Source organism: Babylonia areolata, chromosome 18 (assembly GCF_041734735.1).
Source record: "Babylonia areolata isolate BAREFJ2019XMU chromosome 18, ASM4173473v1, whole genome shotgun sequence".
Lineage (NCBI taxonomy): Eukaryota > Metazoa > Mollusca > Gastropoda > Neogastropoda > Buccinidae > Babylonia > Babylonia areolata.
This window is the reverse complement of record NC_134893.1, coordinates 24,289,498-24,300,641: the sequence shown is the minus strand read 5'-3', so window position 1 is coordinate 24,300,641 and position 11,144 is coordinate 24,289,498. Positions and strand designations below refer to the sequence as shown.

The window sequence follows — 11,144 nt, the reverse complement described above, 5'->3', positions numbered from 1 at the left end:
CTGACTGACTGACTGGCTGACTGTGTGTGTGTGTGTGTGTGTGTGTGTGTGCAGGCTTCAAGCTGTCGGAGGACACCCAACATCCCCGACCTGCACACTGGCAGAGCCGCATGAGCACCCGTGGGTGGATGGGTAAACTTCAGCCATCACTCATCCACTTCGTTTCTTTATCATGTCGTCATCTTTAGTTGTCTATTAATCCGTGTACCTGTTGGTGGATAAGTTAACTTCAGCCATCACTCATCCATTGCGTTTCTTTATCATGTCGTCATCTTTAGCTGTCTATTAATCCGTCTACCTGTGTTGGTGGATAAGTTAACTTCAGCCATCACTCATCCATTGCGTTTCTTTATCATGTCGTCATCTTTATTTGTTTATTAATCCGTGTACCTGTTGGTGGATAAGTTAACTTCAGCCATCACTCATCCATTGCGGTTCTTTATCATGTCGTCATCTTTAGCTGTCTATTCATCCGTGTACCTGTGTTGGTGGATAAGTTAACTTCAGCCATCACTCATCCATTGCGTTTCTTTATCATGTCGTCATCTTTATTTGTTTATTAATCCGTGTACCTGTTGGTGGATAAGTTAACTTCAGCCATCACTCATCCATTGCGGTTCTTTATCATGTCGTCATCTTTAGCTGTCTATTAATCCGTGTACCTGTGTTGGTGGATAAGTTAACTTCAGCCATCACTCATCCATTGCGTTTCTTTGTTATATTGTTGTCTTTGGCTGTCTATTTATCCATCTACCCCTGCGTGGATGGGTGAACTTCAGCCATCGCTCATCCATTGTGTTTTTATTTTTATTATTTTTATCATGTTTTCATCTTTAGCTATCTATTTATCATCTATGTGATCTTACAGTTTGTTTTGTGGCCTGACAGTTTGTTTTGAGGCCTGACAGTTTGTTTTGTGACCTCACAGTTTGTTTTGAGGCATGACAGTTTGTTTTATGGCCAGACAGTTTGAGGCCTGACAGTTTGTTTTGTGGCCTCACAGTCTGCTGAGCAATGACTGTTCCCACAGGCGGCAGCCCGAGCGGCATGCAGGGGAGCGTGGCAGAGACTGACCCGGACTACTACCCCAAGCTGTTCAACTGGCTGGACAAAGTGGGACGCCGCTAAGGGACCTAACTCCTCCCTCACCAGGATTCGTCGCTTTCAGCCAACTGAACCGCTTTGCGTTGTCCACGGATTCGGTTACTTCCCTTGAGCCCTGAATTTTGTTCTGTTCTTTTAGGGGACTCATCTTTGTCTTGTCTTCCCCCCCCCCCCCCACCCCCCCTTTTTAAAAAATAATATATATTCTTCGTTTTGTTTAGTTTTCAGATGTGATTATTTATCCGTTCTATCTATCTATCTATCTATCTATCTATCGTTGTTTGCTTATTAATTTTGTATAACACACGTGATTTCTTGAACATAAGAAATGAATACCAGTACTACCACTTGTGAAACTAGGCAGAGTGCAGGCGAGGGAGGAGGGAGCCTTGGGGGGTTAGGGTGGCGCGATGGGGAGGAGGGTGGGGGGGAACAACAGGAAGTGTGGGTACTGGGGGGCGGGGGGAGGGGGGGGGGGCATTCTTTTACAGGGTTAAACTGGGCCGGTGTGTTCCTACTTTGAGTTATTGGAACGGAGGATAACAGGTAAAATGGGTCGGTCGTGAGGACAGTGTCAGTCAGCACAATGGGTCATGACGGGCAGTGTCAGTCAGCACAATGTGTCATGACAGGCAGTGTCAGTCAGCACAATTGTGTCATGACAGGCAGTGTCAGTCAGCACAATGGGTCATGACGGACAGTGTCAGTCAGCACAATGGGTCATGGCGGACAGTGTCAGTCAGCACAATGGGTCATGACAGGCAGTGTCAGTCAGCACAATGGGTCATGACAGGCAGTGTCAGTCAGCACAATGGGTCATGGCGGACAGTGTCAGTCAGCACAATGGGGCATGACAGTCAGTGTCAGTCAGCACAATGGGTCATGACGGGCAGTGTCAGTCAGCACAATGGGTCATGACAGGCAGTGTCAGTCAGCACAATGGGTCATGGCGGACAGTGTCAGTCAGCACAATGGGTCATGACAGGCAGTGTCAGTCAGCACAATGGGTCATGACAGGCAGTGTCAGTCAGCACAATGGGTCATGGCGGACAGTGTCAGTCAGCACAATGGGTCATGACAGTCAGTGTCAGTCAGCACAATGGGTCATGGCGGACAGTGTCAGTCAACACAATGGGTCATGACAGGCAGTGTCAGCCAGCACAATTGTGTCATGACAGGCAGTGTCAGTCAGCACAATTGTGTCATGACAGGCAGTGTCAGTAAGCACAATGGGTCATGACGGACAGTGTCAGTCAGCACAATGGGGCATGACAGTCAGTGTCAGTCAGCACAATGGGGCATGACAGTCAGTGTCAGTCAGCACAATGGGGCATGACAGTCAGTGTCAGTCAGCACAATGGGGCATGACAGTCAGTGTCAGTCAGCACAATGGGTCATGACGGGCAGTGTCAGTCAGCACAATGGGTCATGACGGGCAGTGTCAGTCAGCACAATGGGTCATGACGGGCAGTGTCAGTCAGCACAATGGGTCATGATGGGCAGTGTCAGTCAGCACAATGGGTCATGACAGTCAGTGTCAGTCAGCACAATGTGTCAGGGCGGACAGTGTCAGTCAGTACAATGGGTCATGACAGTCAGTGTCAGTCAGCACAATGTGTCAGGGCGGACAGAAGGACTGCGGCTGTTTGAGAGACACTTCTCAACCACACTCTACTCTTCACTTCGGCAATTCTTTTTATTCATTTATTTATTCATTTATTTATCTATATATGCATTTACTTTATCTATTAAGTTAGTTGTGCTGTGTTTTTTTGTTACGTTGGAACGTTTGTTTAACTCTTTCTTCTTTTGTGACCTGTTCTATTTAATAAACGGCTGACGCAATTTCCCTCGTTTCGGAGTTATGAATCATGAGTCAACCAGCTCGTTTTGATTCTCTCTCTCTCTCTCTCTCTCCGTGTAAAACACACACACACACACACACACACACACACACATGCATACACACACGCATGCATGCACACACGTAAAAGTCAAATGAGAACGAGAGAGAGAGAGAGAGAGAGAGAGAGAGAGAGAGAGAGAGAGAGAGAGAGAGAGAGAGAGAGACTGACTGAAACCATTTATTGTCAGATTAACTGTTTGTTGTACTGACATTTTCGCAACCATTTGAATAAAATATTAACTGAGCAACACAAGGAAATTCTGATTTGAGGAAGGTATGATTTAAAAAAAAAAACAAAATAAAAAAAACAACAAAAAAAACAACAAAACCCAACATATTTAACAAATCAGGGTACCAAATTTCATTAATATCATTATCTCCAAAAAATATTCTAACGCACACACATACTCACATACGTTTCTCCCCCACCCTCTCTCTACATACATCCATGCATGCACACAAACGCCCATTATAATTCCCCTACCTCATTCCCCTGCCCACTCACTCACACACACACACACACACACACACACACACACACACACACACACACACACACACGTACACACACACACACACACACACACACTCACACACACACACACACACACACACACACACACACACACACACACACACACACACACACACACACACACACTCACACTGTCTCTTACTCTTTCTCATCAAATTAAGGTTTCGTAATGTAATCAAGACGACATATTACATGTTAGGGTCGGACAGTTCCACTAATTAGAATAATGGGAACTTTGCTCTACAAGTAAATCTGACGCTATCACCCAAAACGAAACACTACTTTGGATTAAATAAAACAGAGGGGAACCTCTGCAGCAGAAGGGGGATGAAACAAATTAGAAAAACCGACAAATTGGATGGCTTTTAATTAGGTCAACTGCGGTTTTTGTCAGAGACCAACCATTTTCTTTGCTGGGGTGAAAAACGCTGGACATGGCTAATGGAAGATTAAAGGATGTAATCATATCATGAAGGGGTTTGAAATGTAAATGTGTATCTGGACATTCGAGCAAAAAATGTGGGATGTCAAGGGTCTTACCACAAATACATAGTGGTGACGGTTTCAAAAATCTGCATAACCATGCATTAGTTCTTAGCCTGTGTGTCAAGTTTCTTGAGGAAATTGATCCTGGGGGGTTAGTGCCTTTTCTTGCTGGAAGAGAGAGATCCCACCAGAGCTTCTTTACTGAGTTTTCTAAGAACTGTTTCTGTCTGAAATTCCAGATATATGTTGAAAGAATAGTACAGGCTTCAGAAACAGAAATAGGAATATTGTGGCTGATTGAAACTGAATTGTTCGATGCCGCTTCCTTGGCACAAAAATCGGCCATTTCGTTGCCACGAAGATTAGAATGTCCAGGAACCCACAAGAGTGAAATGTCGGAGCCTCGCATAATTAACTGGTGGATTAAATACAAAATTTCGTACATAATATCTGCTCGTTCAGATGAAGATTGATTATTTAAAGCCATCAATGCTGATTTTGAATCAGATAGTATAAGGATTTTTGCAGGCACAAGAGACATATCACTAAAAAAGGTGAAAGCCATCAGAATTGCAAACAATTCAACAGTAAAAATTGAACAACCTTTAGTTAAGTGGAATCTCTTTTTAATGTTAAGCTCGGGGATTACAAAAGCGGCTCCAACTTCAGAGTTACTACTAATTGATCCATCTGTGAAAACACGGAGGTAATATTTGAAACGTGTATTAATTAGTTCTTTGGCCCGAGAGGCAATAATGAGTGGACTGTCACTCATTTTTAATTGTCCATATGTAAAAATAATATTTGCTTGCTCAGTCAGCCAAGGCGGATGAAAACAATGCGGAATTTTCGCAATCTGGGAAAGAGACAGACTGCAACTCTCAAAGACTGACTTAGTAAAATCGAACAAGGACGTGTATACAGCTTTGTTACGAATTTCTCTACAGATGTATGTTTCTTCATCAATTTCAGAGACAACCGAATTTGGAACAGGTCTAGCCCTTACCATGTAGTTACAGACACATAATTTCCTGTGTTCAGGTAATGGCAAAACACCAGCTTCTTTGTCTGTTTTGTCGATTGAAGCCCATCGCGGTAACCCAAGTGCAATCTTAAAAGCTAAGGAATCAATACTTGTCAGTTTATGAAGATCAGAGTTTGAAGCAGTGAAATAGATTTCCTGACCATATGATATAATTGAGCGGACTAGTCCCATTCCAGCATTGATCAGATTATTGCCACAAGAGAGAGAGAGACAGACAGACAGACAGACAGACAGAGTGACAGACAGACAGACAGAGTGACAGACAGACAGACAGACAAAGCGAGAGAGAGAAAAACAACTGTTTTTTAGTTATGAGAGAAGTGGACTTATGCGTATATATATTTTTTTTCTTTCTTTTTTTTTCATCCAGCCCTCGAGACAAAGAGAAAATGAAATTAAAACATTCACAAAAATAACAGAGGGTTGTTCAAGTATGGGTCTGTACTCGACATTCCAACACACTCATTTACATGCACACATACTTAAACGTGCATATGAATGATCATATCTCCATGCGTGACAAAAAAAAAAAAAAAAAACCAAAAACAACAACAACAAAAAAAAATCCATCCGTAAAATAGCATTCTCGTACATCATAAACGAATACATACACATATTTTACTTGTGTTTGAAGAGAGAGGGAGAAAGAGAGGGGGGACAGGTCGAGAGAGTCTGAAACAAAGAGACAAAAAAAATTTCTAACAAAATATTATTGAAAGTGTTGTGGCAAAGTCTTTCATAAAATTAATGTGAATGACATGCACTTTAACATTCAACGTGGTGTGGCCATTAACTCTTTCCATACGAACGGCGAAAGAGACGACGTTAACAGCGTTTTACCCCAATTACCATCATCAAAATATTGCAAGCGGAAGGCTCTTATACTGAAGACGTGAATGTGGACAAAGAATACCACAGTTCTGACGACGGAAGCTAAAGGTTGGGTCATTCAGACACCCACTGGACATCCGAGGGGTCTGTGTAGAGGAGAAGAGAGGACTGGCCGTACTGAGTGGGTTAATAGATGATGTTATGTTAGAGAATAACTGAGAATTATAAAAAGGAAAAAAAAAGACAAGAAAAGAAAAAAATATATATATACATTGTAGGAAGAGGCAGCAGCACCTTACGAGCATGGCGATTAAAATTGAAACGAAAAGATCCACTAACTATTGGTGGAGAACAATCAAATGATATATTCAACATGGAACAGCTTTGCTATATTTGAGTTTCAACTGCGTGCGAATGTGCGTTCGTGTATATACCTCATAGGTGTTATTTGTGGTTATTTCTTTTGTTGCTGTTGTAATACTTCTACTACAAATAATAATGGATACTTTTTGAGACCTTTCCTCCCTTAAAGGGAGCTCAACACGCTTTACAATAAACATTAAACACACACACACACACTCTCTCTCTCTCTCTCTCTCCCCCCCTCTCTCTCTCTCTCGCAATAACTTATAAAAGGAAGAAGAAAAACAATGATTTGACACACTAAAGCATAAACCAGATTTAAAAACAAAATGCCTATCACACACACATATAGACACAAACAGACACAGACAGACACAGACACAGACACAGACACACACACACACACACACACACACACACACACACACTTGCACGCACGCACGCACGCACGCACTCACGCATGGATTACAACTGAATGTCACTGGAAAGGGATGGAAGGTCAATGCATTGGCGTTTTCAATGTAGTGGTTGTTGTTTGGTCCTCATAACCCCGAACTTCCAGCACCCAGTTTTGTCAAGCGGAAGACACCGCCTATTGAGGCGGACACACGGTGTCTGATTGGGTCTGTCCGTCGGTCAGTCTTTGTCAGTTTCTCAGCCTGTCTGCCTGTCCGTCAGTCCGCCAGCTCCCCCGCCCCTCCCCTGACCACCATCTCCTCCCTCCCCACCCCCTAAACCGTGTCCCCAATACAGCAGCACGTGCACTGCGTGCCGCACACGTCCAGCAAGGAATTTGGAGAAGCTGTCTGGCCGCACAATATTATTCCCCTCTGTATCATTGTAAGGCAGCACATCTCTCTCTCCCTGTCTCCTCTTCTCTCTTCCTTCCTTCTGTCCCCCTGACATCCCTGCACCCCCCCACCCACCCCCCTCCCGCGCACCCCCTCCCTCTGTTTTGTTTCTTCCCTTCTCTCTCCTTTTGTCTCTCTCCTTGTCTCTTTCCCTGTCCCTTTCGAATGCGGTAGAATGGTTAAGACGCTCATATGCTAATACAGAGTCCGTGAGGGTGTGTGCTCGAATCCCTTTCTCGCAAATTATGACTGGGGATTCAAACTGAGCGTCTAGTCGGAAGAGACGATAAACCGAGGTCCCGGTGTGTGCAGCACGCACTTGGTGCACTTAAAAGAACCCATGACAGCAGATCTTCATAAGGTCCAGTCTGATGATTGATGGTTTGGCGCGCACTCAGTTGATGATGTGATCAGTGTATCTGATGTTTAGTATCTTGTGGTAACACCTCATTTCCATGGCTTGATTTCTTTTTTTTTTTCCAAATCTGCAGTGAGGGTCAATGTCTCGCATGCATACAAGAAACTGAAATATACCAGTGCACGCAGGAGTCTGATATTGTGTTTCAGAAACATGTTGCTGTCCTTCCATGCAGGTTTCAGTCTGAAAAATGCTGACGTCTTTGCTACCCTTGAGAGGATTTATCGTTTGGATCTTTCATTGCTGATGATTAATCCCAGGTCGGTGAACTGTTGAACGGTTCCAAGTTTATGTTCCTGGATAGCTACATCAGCAGCGATAGTGGTGACGTGGATGGGCCATCAACTTGATCTTTTCGGTCCTGATTTCTAAGCCATATCTTGTCGATGTTTCATCCCCCCCCCCTTGTTTTTTTAACAAGCTGGGTGTTACGCTCTGTGGGAGAGCGGACAGGTAACCCCCACCCAACCCAGCACTAACACCCAGACAACTGAAACACAGACGGAATTCAAAGTTCACATACATGTATTCAAACATACAGATTTCGACAAAAGAAATACCACATTCCTAGCCACAATGGTTGACACACAAAAATGAATGAATTGGTAAATAAGTAAACACAAAACCACAGAACTTGAAGACATGGTCATCCAGCGGCAATCAGTTCGGAGCATGATATCAGTGAACAAAGGACGTTTGATAGATAAACAAAAAACTGAAGCACTGCACAACACACGAGGAAAACGATGACTTGGAATGCGAAGACTGAAGAAAACGACGACGATGAAGCCAGGTGCATGAACGACGACGGTGATGAGAAAGCAGCAGAAAGACAGCAGTCAGCAGACAACCGGAGCAACAACGCTGCTCGGCCAACACAGGCTGAAGGGCAAAGGCTCAGGAACTGTAAGTGGAGTGCTGCAAATTGCATACATTATATTACCCTTCTGGAAGGATTAACCCTGCCCTCCCTCAATGAACGTGCAAGACAAATTGACAAACAAAAGATTTAACCAAACTGAGACAGCATTTGAAAATATTGATATAAAATTCCGTTCGACCTCCCCACCCTTCACACTTAGTGAACACATTTTCTGAAAGACAATGTGTATAAGACGTGATAAAGAAGAAGTAGAAAAAACACCATAGTTTGGAAATCGTTTAACAATGATAATTCGACCTTGTGAAGATAACGAAAATCTAAACATTCCTACAATACAAAAGGGGTTAACATGGAAAACATTAACTCATTTCTCAGTGGCTGAAATTTTATAAACATATCTAACGAATCACATTGCCACCATACTTTAAAAGGTGTGTCATATTCAAAATACGTCTGTCACAATAGAGGAAAACAAAGCAAGCCTGACTTCTCTAGCATTAGCCATTAACTCCAAATGAACAAAACCAACTGTCACCTTCTCTCATCCTGTGAACAGAACAGGACGAACGAACTAAGATACCATACTTATAACGCAAAGGACACACAAGGGCAGACTACAAAGGATACCAACTATTTCAACGGTGAAGCTCATCTGCCAATCGGGTACTACTACCCTGACGCTGGAAACAAAAACATGAGACGACACACGTCCAGCAAGGTACTTCTACCCTCCTAGCTGGAACACACAGGACATAGAAACACAGAACTTAGCCACCCGGAGGAAAAACAATCCTCACATGAGGGTGCCAAATGGGCAAAAAACTTCAAACCAAAACATGGACGATCCTCCTCAAAGAAGGCTGCAGGCGCAAAACCTGGGAAAGTGTCACTGACAGGCCAGAGAGACTTGAACCTCTGCTCAGCAGTGACAGAAACGCAAAAAACAAGACTCCACGATTTCACAAGAAAAACTTATAACCGGGAGCTACATACAAAAAAAGTACAGTCCAGTGGGGAGAGTAAATGGGAAAGGCACGCACAAAACAGAACGCTACCCTGATCGCCATGAGCTGTGACACTGGGCGAGTTCTTGCTCACTACCTGCCAAGCCGTCGATGTCGTCTGGGAAGCGAAGGTTCGTGATGGTCCATACTCCAGTGCTAACTGTGCTCACATGATCTTCAAGTACGTCAGTCATGATATGTTGATCAGCGTGGGAGACAGAAGGCAGCCCCGGCGGACTCCAACTGAAGTGTGGAACCACTCTCCAGTAGCAACCTGTGTGGGTACTGCACTGGTCGCTTTGGAGTAGAGTTGCTGTATGTTGCTGATGAGCTTTTGCCCGATGATATTTCTTTCAATGTGGCCCATAATGCTTCCCGCTAGACTCTGTAAATGCTCTCTTGAAGTCTATGAATATGTGATAGAATTCTCTCTGGTGTTGGATGTATTTTTTCTTGAGTGGGTACGCGCGTTAAAGGTCTGGCTGATGGTACTTCTGCCTTTGCGCGTTGGATTCCATTGCTGGTCAGACATCCGCTTTGCAGATGTGGTGTAGCACATATGGATTCGTCCGACCACAGTGACGTCTCATTGAAAAACTGCACTAAATGAATTGAGCTGAAGTGAATGCCTTTGCGGAATCTAGCCTGCTCTTCAGCAATGATGGTATCTGCTTGCGGCTGAAATCTGTTCAGAATGATCTTGAGCATTACTTAGCATGGTTGATCAAACTTGATAGTACGGTAGTTCTGGCAATGCTGGAGATGTCTTCTCTTGGGTAGGATGATAACAAGTGAATGGGTCCATGGTGTTGGCCATTCCCATGTGTGCCGGATCTCTCTCTCTCTCTCTCTCTCTCTCTCTCGACATACATACATACAGGTGTACGTATTTCCATCCCAAAAAATATAATTATATGGAATGACAAGAGAGGCAAGGCCTTCAAGACTCACTTGTGATACACTTTTAAAAAATGTGTTCTGTATTTCTTATTATAAAGCTTCGGGTTAAAAGAAAAAAAAAAAAAAAAAAAAAAAAAGAAAAAGAAAAAAAAGTCCTAACGGCAGATTCGAACCCCTCGTTGTCGGATGAGAAGAAACCGTATTATCCATTACACTATCGTGGCTCCTTAACTGACTTTCAACAATATAACATTTAAACATGCTTTTTTAAAGGGCGATAAATCGATTGCGGTATTCGCAGTGAGAACGCTGTTTAAATCATATTATTCTGGTGTATCTTGAGCATTCAAAAAATCTTTAAGAGCAATTAAAAATTCTTTTTAAGTACGCGATAAAGGAGACGTGGCTATTATTATTTTAAACTGTGAATTCCGACTGATTCTGTGGATATTGTTAAGGCAGTTTGGGGCATAATCCAGTAAGTGATGAGGCGTTCACAAATCTTTCTCTGAATAAAAATTTAACGGTCTCCTTCTCCAACTTTCCATGACATGTTATCGTGTATTGTTGATTGAATATGAGATTGAACGGGCAGGTCAACAACTTGAAACAAAATGGCGTCTTTCGCGTTCGCGAAGAATATGAGCACGCGCTTTGAATATGTATAAATATGTGTACGCAATTGATTTTTGCCCATTCAGGGCTCAGCCAATAGATCTATAAAGTCCACTCGTCGTATTGCTTTTAGTATTTTCCGAAAAAGACCACTTGGGCGAATGAACATAGTGAAAGCCCTGTACACTGAGAGTAAAACACAC

At 43.2% G+C, this 11,144-nt stretch overlaps 1 long non-coding RNA gene across 2 annotated transcripts in view; it reads left to right on the top strand.

The window, feature by feature from the left end:
* Positions 1–1,251, top strand: part of LOC143292007 (uncharacterized) — a 12,866-nt gene extending 11,615 nt beyond the window's left edge. The window contains exons 2-3 of one of the 2 annotated variants that reach the window (XR_013056609.1): positions 55–120; positions 1,031–1,251. This is a non-coding gene — a long non-coding RNA (uncharacterized LOC143292007). Of the gene's footprint in view, positions 1–54; positions 133–1,030 lie in introns of both variants that reach the window. The other variant, XR_013056608.1, reaches the window with a different exon arrangement.
* Positions 1,252–11,144: the final 9,893 nt, after the last annotated feature.